The sequence below is a fragment of the Cryptotermes secundus genome, unplaced genomic scaffold, assembly GCF_002891405.2.
Source record: "Cryptotermes secundus unplaced genomic scaffold, Csec_1.0 scaffold1025, whole genome shotgun sequence".
Lineage (NCBI taxonomy): Eukaryota > Metazoa > Arthropoda > Insecta > Blattodea > Kalotermitidae > Cryptotermes > Cryptotermes secundus.
The window spans coordinates 2,155,469-2,166,651 of record NW_019730118.1 but is presented as its reverse complement, the minus strand read 5'-3'; the positions used below and the strand labels follow the sequence as shown (position 1 = coordinate 2,166,651).

Here is an 11,183-nt window from a genome sequence, read left to right as displayed (position 1 = left end):
CACGACCCTTTCCAACCATATACTTACTATTCAATTGTACATCGACAATAATAATTCTATTATTTCAATGCATAATTCAACAATTCGTAAACTCAGGAGTTGATCAGTCATGCTATTGAAGCTTACCATATTGGCAGTACTTATGGCCAAGTTCGAACCCCGTCAGAAGCATTAATGGTGACAAATCTCTCATTCCCTTTCTCCTTTAAATTGCAGTATGTTTATTCGTATTGCTGTTATATACACTGACATTGCCTAGGATTCGCATTAGTTTTCTCATATCCCGCGCAGTGTCGCTGCTGTGGAATATCCGTCCTTGTTCGCTGTTCTCCTTGCTCACAACTGACACACCTAGCAGTGTAGTTGCGTAGGGAGTTTTGCAGTAGTGGAGAAAGCGATTTAGGTGTTCTGGACGATCTTTTTCGGTTATTGACAGCAGTTTTGCATCTCGATCACAAAGAGGTACGTGAAATAATATCTTAACCTTGTACTCTGTATGAACTGAAGTGTGTATCTGTGTTTGTCAGGTTGCTGTGTGGAGAATGCATCTCCCAGATTTACCGGCAACAGGTATTGACTGTATCAAATCTGTTTCGTCTATGTTTTCACTGTGATCTGTCACCTGCTCCTCGAATTATTGTTATATGAGCAGGAATTGATACTGAAACACAAGTAGTATTGCAAAGGTAAGGGGTATTTGGGAATTAAATCATATTCTCCGTTCTAATTTTGTTACCGAAGTGAAATCTATGAAGCAGAGGGCAGATTTTACATGTGGCTTTGACGGGAGAGATAATAAATGAGCACAAAATTTTATTGACGAAACCTCTTGAAAAATAATCCACTTGGACGACCGAGAGTAGGATGGAAGGATATTTTTTATTTATTTATGGTTTCTTTAATTATGCTGTAGATATCTCAGACCTTATAGTTTCAAATGGCTGGATGATTAGAGAACATTGAATTTGAGAGAATGTGGAAGAAGGCAATCCTGGCCTCAGTCGAAGGACTATTCCAACTTTTAACTCGAGGGACTGAGGAAATCGACGAAAACCTCAGGATAGTCTGTCTTTGGGACAAGTTCAGTTTGGGGGCTAACACTAAGGTTAGTATTATGTATGTAGACTGTAGGTGAATGGATCAGTCACGATGAAGTCCAATGGTGACTTTGGTATTAGAGAAATTGAACCTCCAATTTCTGCTAATCAAAATAATAATTTATTAGTTTATTCTTTATTTCACCAGCTGTATGGCATCAAATCATCTGTTTATTCTGTTTATGCTTACTAACCTAACACATACCTCACGTTACTTAAAGTAAACCGACTGAACGAAACGGATCGACAATTCAGGTATTCCTTGAGCAGTATCAAGCAGTGTTCATATAGCTTACGAGAAAAGAATGCTTGTTTAATTTCGTCCTTGCAGCTAGAGACACTATTTGATTAACAGTGTCACCACGTCAAAAATCTTGCGAGCAGAACAGGCGCAGGGAACTGGTCGCCTTATTTACTTACTTACTCATGGAGCTGAGCCCTTCTGGAGGAGCCGCCAATTCTGCAGCTACTCAAGAAATTCCCAGAATTTTGTGGAACCCAAAGGTTCATTACCGTGTTCAAAAGAGCCTTCCACTGGTTCCTATCCGGAGCCAGATCAATTAAATGCATCCCATCCCATTCCATCCTGTCCCTCTAAGATCCATTTTATATTGTCTACCCTATTATATTTAAGCATCCTGTTACACTCTATACGATATATGATATAAATTCCGTCCCAAGTGTAACAATTTATTGTAGGTCTTTCGTTTTGCCTTCTTCTACACTACATGTTTCGGCCGCAAACGGCGATCATCAGCTACGTGAGTGCATACACCTGATGATGGCCGTTTGCGGCCGAAACATGTAGTGTAGAAGAAGGCAAAACGAAAGACCTACAATAAATTGTTACACTTGGGACGGAATTTATATCATATATTGTCTACCCACCTACGCCTTGGTCTTCCCAGTGGTTTCTTTCCTTCTGGCTTTCCCACCAATATCCTATACGCATTCCTCGTCTCTCCCATTCGTGCTACATGCCCTGCTCACCTCATCCTCCTTGACTTGACCTTTCTAATTAACTGGTCGTCTTACAGTAAAGGTAAACCGCTAGATTTTCCATTGAGTAGTTCAGTGAAAGGTAAAGCTGTCCCCGTGCTTAACTAATTCGGCTCTACTCCATGAAGGCGTATGGGGGAGTGGATATACATATCCAACAAGATTACTGTTAAGTTTTAGTTGGAAATGGACTGTCAGGAATAGGGGTTGCTTTTTCGTTGGGTTGAAGCTACAGTTAATAAGGGTGAGTTAGGGCTGATTGCGACATGTGCGATGTAAGTACATAATTCTCTGTGAAGTAAGGTTTATGTAAAGCAAGACTCGAAAATGTCTGTGTGAAATGTAAATAAAATTATTGGTTCTTTTGACCGTGTTGGTTATGAACTGTTTCCGAGAACTACAGCAGAACTCAGATGTAGGAGGATTCCAAACGACTTGTATACTTGTATGTTTCCGTCATTTGTGGCAGGTTTCTGAGAACCAAATCACGAATCTGAAATTCATGCTACGGGTGCATAAACATACGGCTACTCAGCGGGCTTTGGTTGTCTCTTTTTTTTTCCTCCTTTCTTTTCCCCTTTCGTTCACTTTCCTTACTTTTTCCACTTAATTATTTGTTGAAGAAAGCCTCAAATCTTACATGATTATTTGTTGTTTCACCTTTTATTTGCCTGTTATTTTATTCTATTCTCTCTTTCGTTCCTTATCTCTCTTGTCTTTTTGTGTATGTATCTCTGCATTTCATTTTCGCTTCCTGTTCCGTTCGCTCGTTTTTGTTTGTTTCATCCTTTCCTTTTAATTATTCCTTTTTTACTTCTACCAATAAGCCATTAAACTTCTTTGCCCAAATTTTGTGAGCAGAGCGGCTTAACCCTTTTCCATTTGTCACTGGAATGTTTCTTCTCAGATAATTTCTAAGGCATATAATACAGAGAACAATTATTGAACAGAACACAATAAATATTGAGTCATTTTCAGTTACACTTGGTCGTCGACTTTTTAAAAATAAATTATAAAGATGGTAAAAAGATTAGAAAGTTTAAAAAATGCTGTTAATAAATATATGGCCGACATGCGACCAGATCAACTTACGACCTATCAGTCAGAATGGAAGTCGGTCGTCAATAGGCGACCAAGTGTACAGTCGGTATTAAAGTTTTCCTAGGGCACTGTAACGTACAGTTCCCTCTAATTTTATATACAGTATGTCGTGTGTATCTAGAACTCGATAGATTTCCCAACTCATCCCATGAAGTGGGAAATGTATTTCGCTGTTCAACTCTCTCGTATGTTCATGATCATAAAACTATGCTCAAATATTCGTGAGAAGATAAATATACAATGGCTTAAGCACCTGTTTGTTTTCTTTTGTTTCGCTGTTATCTTGTCACGATGTGTTATGTAAGCAGTGGACGTATTAGAGCTCAGGGGAACTATGGAATTATGGTAGACAGACAGAAGTCTCTTTCTTTGAAAACCAAAATACCGGCGGATTTTGTATGAGACTGAATCCAGGCTTTTCTAATGCCACACACACTTGACGTATTAAGCCACTTCAGTAACCAGTCACTTGGCTGCTCCGCGAAATGATTTTACACGCGGGCATGTAAAAATCCGCGTAGTTACAGGTAACTGAAATGACGCGGAGTTCGAGATTCTCACGGCGGTGTGTGAGAAGAGTGGTATCGTCTGAGATGTGACGCCGTGTAGGTTGATGGAAGCTTACAGATGTCCATTACGTCGGAAAGCTTCTACTCGACTCCGTGACGTCAGCTCCCTGAAGACGATAGCCTTTAAGTTCAAATGGCGTAAATATAATATATATATTCGTAAATAAAATAATGTGTAAAAGTATTCATTAATATTAAAATTAATGAGCCGGGGTAGCGCAGTCGGTATAGCGACTGGCTAAGGGCTGGACGACCGAGGGGTCGGAGTTCGAGTCCCAGTGGGGGCAAGAATTTTCACTTCTGCATATGATCCAGACCGGCTCTGAGACCCACCAAGCCTCATATCCAATGGGTACCAGCAGACTCCTTCCCCGGGGTAAAGCGACAGGGGCGTGAAGCTGACAACTCACCTCCAGCCAATGCCGAAGTCAAGAAAATGTGGATCTATACATCCGCTCCCTCATACGCCTTCTTGGCGTAGTGCTTAATTAGTTGAGCACAGGGAGTACTTTAACTTTACCTTTATTAATATCTTCTTTTCATTTGTCAGTGTAAATAATTGTTCTGTTTCTTGCTGATATTTCGGCTGCTGGAAAACCAACTTGTATAAATTCATGTATCTATAGTAAAAGTGTTCTTATTTAGCTTGTGACTTGGATTGAACTATTTTCTTAAAAATTCCCTTGTACTTCTCAGTAAATATTGTAACCGGGCCATAGACTGGACTGCCGGGGTTCTATTCCCGGCAAGGCAGACATTATTAGGCTACTTTCCATATTTGTAAACTATAAATTGAAGCCTGTGAGATCATGTTGCTGTCTGTGTGTCTCCCCTAACAATTTCTTTGCATGAGTATTTGTTGCCGTGGGAATGTGTTTACCTATCAACAACTATCTCTTCTGCCTCCAGTATTCCGGCTTTCAGGCGTTATGTCGCATTGCATTGAAAACATTTGTTGGATTCATGTCGTGTCAAATACTCAGTATGTGGTGATAGGGAAGTAGGCGATTAATTCGTCCCAGAATTCCTTGTGTTCTCCTCTCAACTGTGCCCGGTTCTACAGCCTACCCAGCATCCTGTACAGTGAGTACTGGGTGATCTTTGCCCGGGAATAAAGTAGTCGGGGCCTTGCGCTAACCACTCGCTCCCATCTGATGTTGTGCTATATAATGACTACGCCATACATCTACGTGGCATTAAGGTTGGTGCTTAATTAAGCAGAGGGACAACTTTAACTTTGCCTTTACTCTCAAGTGTTCTCATCACTTCGTTATAGCACATTCACTTTAAAACATGTTGCAGAAACAGGTTTCCTAGTGGACTGACATTAGAAATCTCTGTAGTTCTCAGTAGATTGTATTTGTGGGTATGTAACGAGTCCCTTAATAAACAGGAACTGTTTCCTTGCATTCTTTATATTTTTAATGGAGACGCGATGTTTTAGCCGAAGCAACGTTAGTACCTCGGATTTGCGTTCGAAATATCATTGGATCTGGCCGTGATCTGGAGGCTGCTATCCAGTCTGAAGCTTTCGTGATTTTCATCAGTTCTTCCAGGCAAATTCTGCCATAATTCCTTAATATTGTAACGGGTTTGGTGAACGCGTTGCCAGACAACAGCTCTGTAAACAGGGTCTAACGCGCAACATTAGAGGAAGCTGTGTTTTCCTTGTCCGTCGTGACGTCACACAACAGTTGGTAGTGATCACGTGTTTCCTGTGATGCATGTCCGTTCCACGGCTATATAAGTAAGAGTCGAAAGAGGGTTCAGAGCAGTTAGCAGTAGTGGTGGTGGTGGTGGTGGTGGTGGCGGCGGCGGCGGCGGCGGCGGTGGCGGCGGCGGCAGACGCACGCGAACGAGCGATAAGCGTTAAGCTGAAGGAGTACAGAACAGAACGAAAAGTCAGCCTGTGAAGATTTAACATGTGATTTGAAGACTTTCTGTGTATTGTAGCACAATGATATTTGGAGTCTGTGATTTAATGAGACGTTTATAGTTCCTGTGTTATAAATCCATGAAGCCTAGTGCAAATAGACTGAAGAGATTAACATGGAGTGTTTATAGTGTGAAAAATCAGTAATAGCGTAATAATTAATTGTAATTACGACCTGTATGCAGGTGGTTAATAAATCCAATTACCAATCCAAGCCCTTATACTTGGAAACCGGGATCGTGGGTTCGAATCCCACTCAGGGCATGGATGTTTAGTTTGTGTGTGTGCGTTTTCCTGTACAGGTAGAGGCCTTGCGACGAGCTGATCACCCGCCCAAAGAGTCCTACCGAATGTGTACGATATAGAAAAATACCGAAGTGAACGGAGAAGTTCATGGAAGTAGGCCTAGGCCCACTGGGGCTGTAGTGCCAAGAAAAAAAAAACCGAAACCTTGTCTTAGTCACTGTGACACGTGACAATATTGCCAAGTGTTAATGAGTAGACACGGAGTTATGATTGGTAATTGGATTTATTGAACACTTATAACTCATAACTACAGGTAATTATAACGCCTTCACTAATTCACGAACTCTCCTCCTCACTACAGCACACGCTAAGTCTTAGTCTATTTTAGTTGCTCGGCAACAGCTCCAAACTGTCTATTTAACGACGCTGTTAACGGCCCAGAATGTGTAGCGCCGAATTGCGGGATTATAAATGAACGAACAATTGCAGAGTGTGTGGAGGTAAGCGTTTATGCACTGATATAGGTACAGTTGCCTGGAGGAACTAAGGAACACTTTGGAAAATCCAAGCCGGGATATGCTGTGTCCTGGATCTCCCGAAAACGAAGCATTGGTGCTACCTACCAAAGTTTAAATAGTTTAGTCGGTATAGTGACGGGCTACAGGCTCTGCGACTGCAGTTCGTTTCCCGGCAGGGGAAAGAGATTTATCTTTGCTGTACAGTGTTCAGACCGGCTCTGGGGACCACCCAGCCTCCTATCCAGTGGGTACCGGAGGGGTTTCCCTGGGGGGGGGGAGGAGCGGTCGAAGCGTGAAGCTAACCACTCACCATCTAGTACCGAAATCAAGAATGGTGGAGCTATACCTCCACTCCCCGACACTTCTTCATGAGTGCCATAAAACATGTTGAAACAGTAGAGAGTGAAGCTTATGCTATGCAGTAACAAGATATGCAGCAAGGTATTCAGAACTTCCTACCAGTGGTGACCTACTTCTGTATTCCTTAAGTGCATTTGTCTAAGCAGGGGTATGAACTTTTCCTCTCTCTGTTTACACAGCCCCATTAGCAAACGGAGGGGTGCCTCAGCAGCGAGGTACAGGTCCCAACTGCGAACATAGGTAAATTCTCTTCCGAAAGCCTTAGTTAGTTAGTTATTTATTGGAGAGGGTGGTTTCCCCATGCACCGCGACCAGTTTTGATCTATTGTGCTTCCCTCTATGATATTCTACCAGTCTCTATACTCTACCGATACTGGTGCTTACCACCAGTCCCGACCAAGCCAGCGAGTTCGGCCTCTACTGGCTTGGCGGTATCTAATAATGTTTCCCCCATCTATCAAAGGCCTTAGAGACTACTGTTGGGCGGGAAATCTTGAATTTGGCTCAGTGATCTCATAAGGAGATATGAGGTTCTTTTACGTGCCGTAAAGCTACGACACGGGACCCACGGCTTAAAGTCCCTCCCGGAGGACTTGCTCCCTCAATTTTTCCGCCCTTAAAAATTCCACGACCTCCGCCGGGTTTGAACCCGCGTACTATGAGGTGGGAACGTTACCTCTAGACTACGGAGGCCGCTTCCGAAAGCCTTTACTTAAGAATTAATATGATGAACACATTACGCCATACCGTAATGTATCAGGTGATTTGTAATCGGAAGTTACATAGTTCGAAACCCAGTGATTAATAAGGTCATATTTCAGCATCCTCTTGCACTGAATAGGCTTGACCTTGGAGCTTCTGTGCCGCCTGTGTCCAACGGCGTTCACTATTCTTTCTTCGTAGCGTCCAATAAAGGAACACGAAGAAAGAATAGTGAAGGATGTTGCACATAGACGGCACAAAAACTCCAAAAGTCAGACCAGTGTTTCATATTTCACATGGATTTCTTCAGTGCCTTTGGGTTCAATTTCACCCGGAGTAGTTCACTTAAGCTACTGCCTACCTTCATTGCGAATGCGCCAAACACGAAACAAAAAACAATTGACAAATTAAATTTTACCACATTCCCCAGTAATATAATTTAAAGTGTACTTTATAATGCCGAATATCTTTTGTATATGTGTGATTTCCTTCGCCATATTTATCTCCAGTGATCATGGCAACAGGAGTCCAAATTAAAGTATACACTGGCTCATTTTACATACGATCCATTATCGAATTTCCTCATTAATGCATTAGGGAAATTAGTACCTGTTCTTCAATACACATAATGAATTTTCCCCGGAATGAAAACACGCCAAGCCGCGTGTATATTTCAAGTCCTGCTCACAGCCCCTCCCACCTGACTCCCCTCACTGTGTTGTTTCTTGTGTACCGTGCCAAAATCAGTAAGCATTAGCAAGATGTGGGTTCATCTCAGAATATTCCGTCTTTCACCGTGAATTCCCAACACACTTCAGCGTCTCCATGATGATAAAAATAGTATATATAGGCTTATTTTTCCTTTAGTAAATAAATAATTTCAGTGGAGCCGGGATAGCTCAGTCTGTATTGCGACTAAGGTACGGCTGGACGGCCGAGGAATCTGGGCTCTATTCCCGGCAGGGCCAGAGGATGTTTCTTCTCCACAGAGTCCAGACCGGCTTTGGGTCCACCCGGTCTCCTATCTAATGAATACCAGTGGCTGTTTTCCTGGAGATAAAGCAGTCGGGGCGTGAAGCTGACGTTAAGAACACGTTTAGCTATACACGTTTATCCACCACGCAGATCTCAGTAGCCACGCGGTCTGAGGCATGACCAGTTTTCGCTCGCTCGAACCCTGGGATCGTGCGTTCTAATCCCACTCGAGGCATGGATGGGTCCGACTTCCAAATAGTTGAGCAATTAGTAATGTACGAGATTAAGAATTTGAGTTAGTCCAAAAGTCTGTTCCGTTTCACTGTAAAATTTGTAACTGAATGAAGCATGCAAAGGCTTCTCTTTTCAGGCAGGAATTTGTCGATAATGTAGGCCTACTCTTTACATCACGTAATGTACTTGAGTATGCAACTCTGCCTGCACCCTTCGCTTCAGTTTATCGACTTTTCTTCAGTTCTTTACCGACCACTAGTTTTAGTTTTCTATGTCATGTTCATAGTTATTATTCCGTTACGTAAGGTCTTTACGGGGCTGATGACTTAAACATGATTCAGTATGTCCCGTAGTGAACACGGTAGCGTAGATGCTTGAGGAACTATGCTACAAGCCGGAAGGTCGCCGATTCGATTCCCAATGAGGTCATTGGATTTTTCAGTTGACCTAATCCTTCCAGCTGTACTATTGCCCTGGAGTCGACTCAGCTTCTAACAGAAATGAGTATCAGGAATCTTCCTGGGAGTAAAGGGCGGCCGGCGTGTAAGGCTGACAACCTCACTGCCATCTGTGAGCCGATTGTCTACAGAAAATGTGGGAGCCTCGACGTCTCACAATCCAATAGCCCTCCACGGCCTGTTACAGGAATCGCTTTACACTTACTTTTTACCCGTGGTGAACAGTGAAATTAACTGTTAGTTGATTGAAGCTAATATTACGATGTAGTTTTCCCGCATTTGTTTCGATATTACGTCATTGAACATCATTTTATAGTATTCCCGGTAATCTGAACCGGCTTCACCGCGAACTCCATAGAGCCATTCAAATTTCCAACGGATATTGTCAGTTGCAACGACGGTTTGTATTTTTCCTGAATGCCTGAAATTACATGAGCGTGGTGTCACGCATATGTGCAGTTTTGTTCGCACTTTCATTGCAGGCTGTACAAACACATCGTACTGATAAAAACGAGTTATGAAAATGCGACAGGAAACAGCATTGCAATATTTAATATTTCGTTACGTGTTTACCTAACGTAAGAGAACTTAGTAAAATCACACCGGAAGATTTTGTCGTACTAAAACTTTGTGTTACAAGAACATTTGACAGTTTCTGCGACTGTCACGGATCGTACCGAGGTGTGAAGCAAGAAATACTGATGTGGCAGAATGATTATGAAGCGAAAAGCAGTTGAAGGGATAAAATAATATTAAAGGCGATGGCATAAGCGTGTAGAAAGGGTGGGCATGTTTTCATCACCCTGCCGGAAGACGAACATTGGTGACCCAAGAAGAAGATGGACACAGGAATTCCTTTAGTCTTGGAACGAGTCATGACTCAGTCTTTGAATAAGCAGAATTAGAACAACAAATTGCAAAAGTCAGTGTACGTAGTAATGTTATATACTCCTTGCGGTTTTAGCGCAATAAAGTGCAGTACAAAAGGATGTCTAGCATAGCCGTTGCGATGAAGTGAAAGTGACGTGACGAGAGTGTCAAGATGCCTGCGTGTCCACGGGCGAAAAGAAGTAAGGGTGAAGTGAGACGATTCTGTGAAGAAAACATTTAGTTCTTTGTTCATGTAAGGGTGGTTAAGATGAGTGCATTTTCTACTGTGAATAACTGTTCAAACAGTTGCTCCTTTTAATGTTAATTCCTTATTCAGTAAAGTGTCCTTACTGAGATTTCAAAATCTTTATTATTTCTTTTTCCTTAAGGTTTTCATACAAAAATTTTTAGCGCATTTCCAGTATTTCCTTTGTATGTCATGTGTTCCATGAACTATGAACTGAAACTCATTTTTTTTTTCCGTTTAAATCTCCTTTCATCCCATCTGTTTCAAAAACTGTAAATATTAAGACATCTTTCCATCTTTTCATAGTTTTGTATTGTTATATAACTCAGGCTCTTGCATTCAGGCAGTATTATTGTTTATTCGCAGTCTGGTATTTTTTTTTCCTTGGCACTACAGCCCCAGTGGGCCTAGGCCTACCTCCATGAACTTCTCCGTTCACTTCGGTTTTTCTAGATCTTACACATACAGTAGGACTCCTTGGGCGGGTGATTAGCTCGTCGCAAGGCCTCTACCTATACACAAACACAGGAAAACGCACACAAACATCCATTCCCTGAGTGGGATTCGAACTCACGATCCCGGCTCCGAGCGAGCGAAGACAGTGCATGCCTTAGACCGCTCGGCTACCGTGACCGGCGCAGTCTGGTATTATACCTGTGTAATTTTCGAAGTTAAACGTTAAAATGCATATATATATTGTAACGTGTTTTGCGTTACCGATCCCACTTCTGACACCAATGTAACGTGTTTCCGTTACTGAAGACGCCGTAGAGATGGTTAATTGGTTTATTTAACAATCTACAACTAACGGCTACAATTACTTATCACAGTTGCGGGGTTTCACACTTTATAACCCTAAGCGCATTAATCTGTT

General features: G+C 42.1%; 1 protein-coding gene across 1 annotated transcript in view; it reads left to right on the top strand.

Annotated features, from left to right (window-relative positions):
- Positions 1 to 323: 323 nt before the first annotated feature.
- LOC111866267 (superoxide dismutase [Cu-Zn]) overlaps positions 324 to 11,183 on the top strand; it is a 66,562-nt gene continuing 55,702 nt past the window's right edge. Inside the window, exon 1 of the mRNA XM_023855053.2 lies at positions 324 to 462. The gene's annotated coding sequence lies outside the window, so the exon portion shown is untranslated. The remainder of the gene's footprint in view (positions 463 to 11,183) is intronic.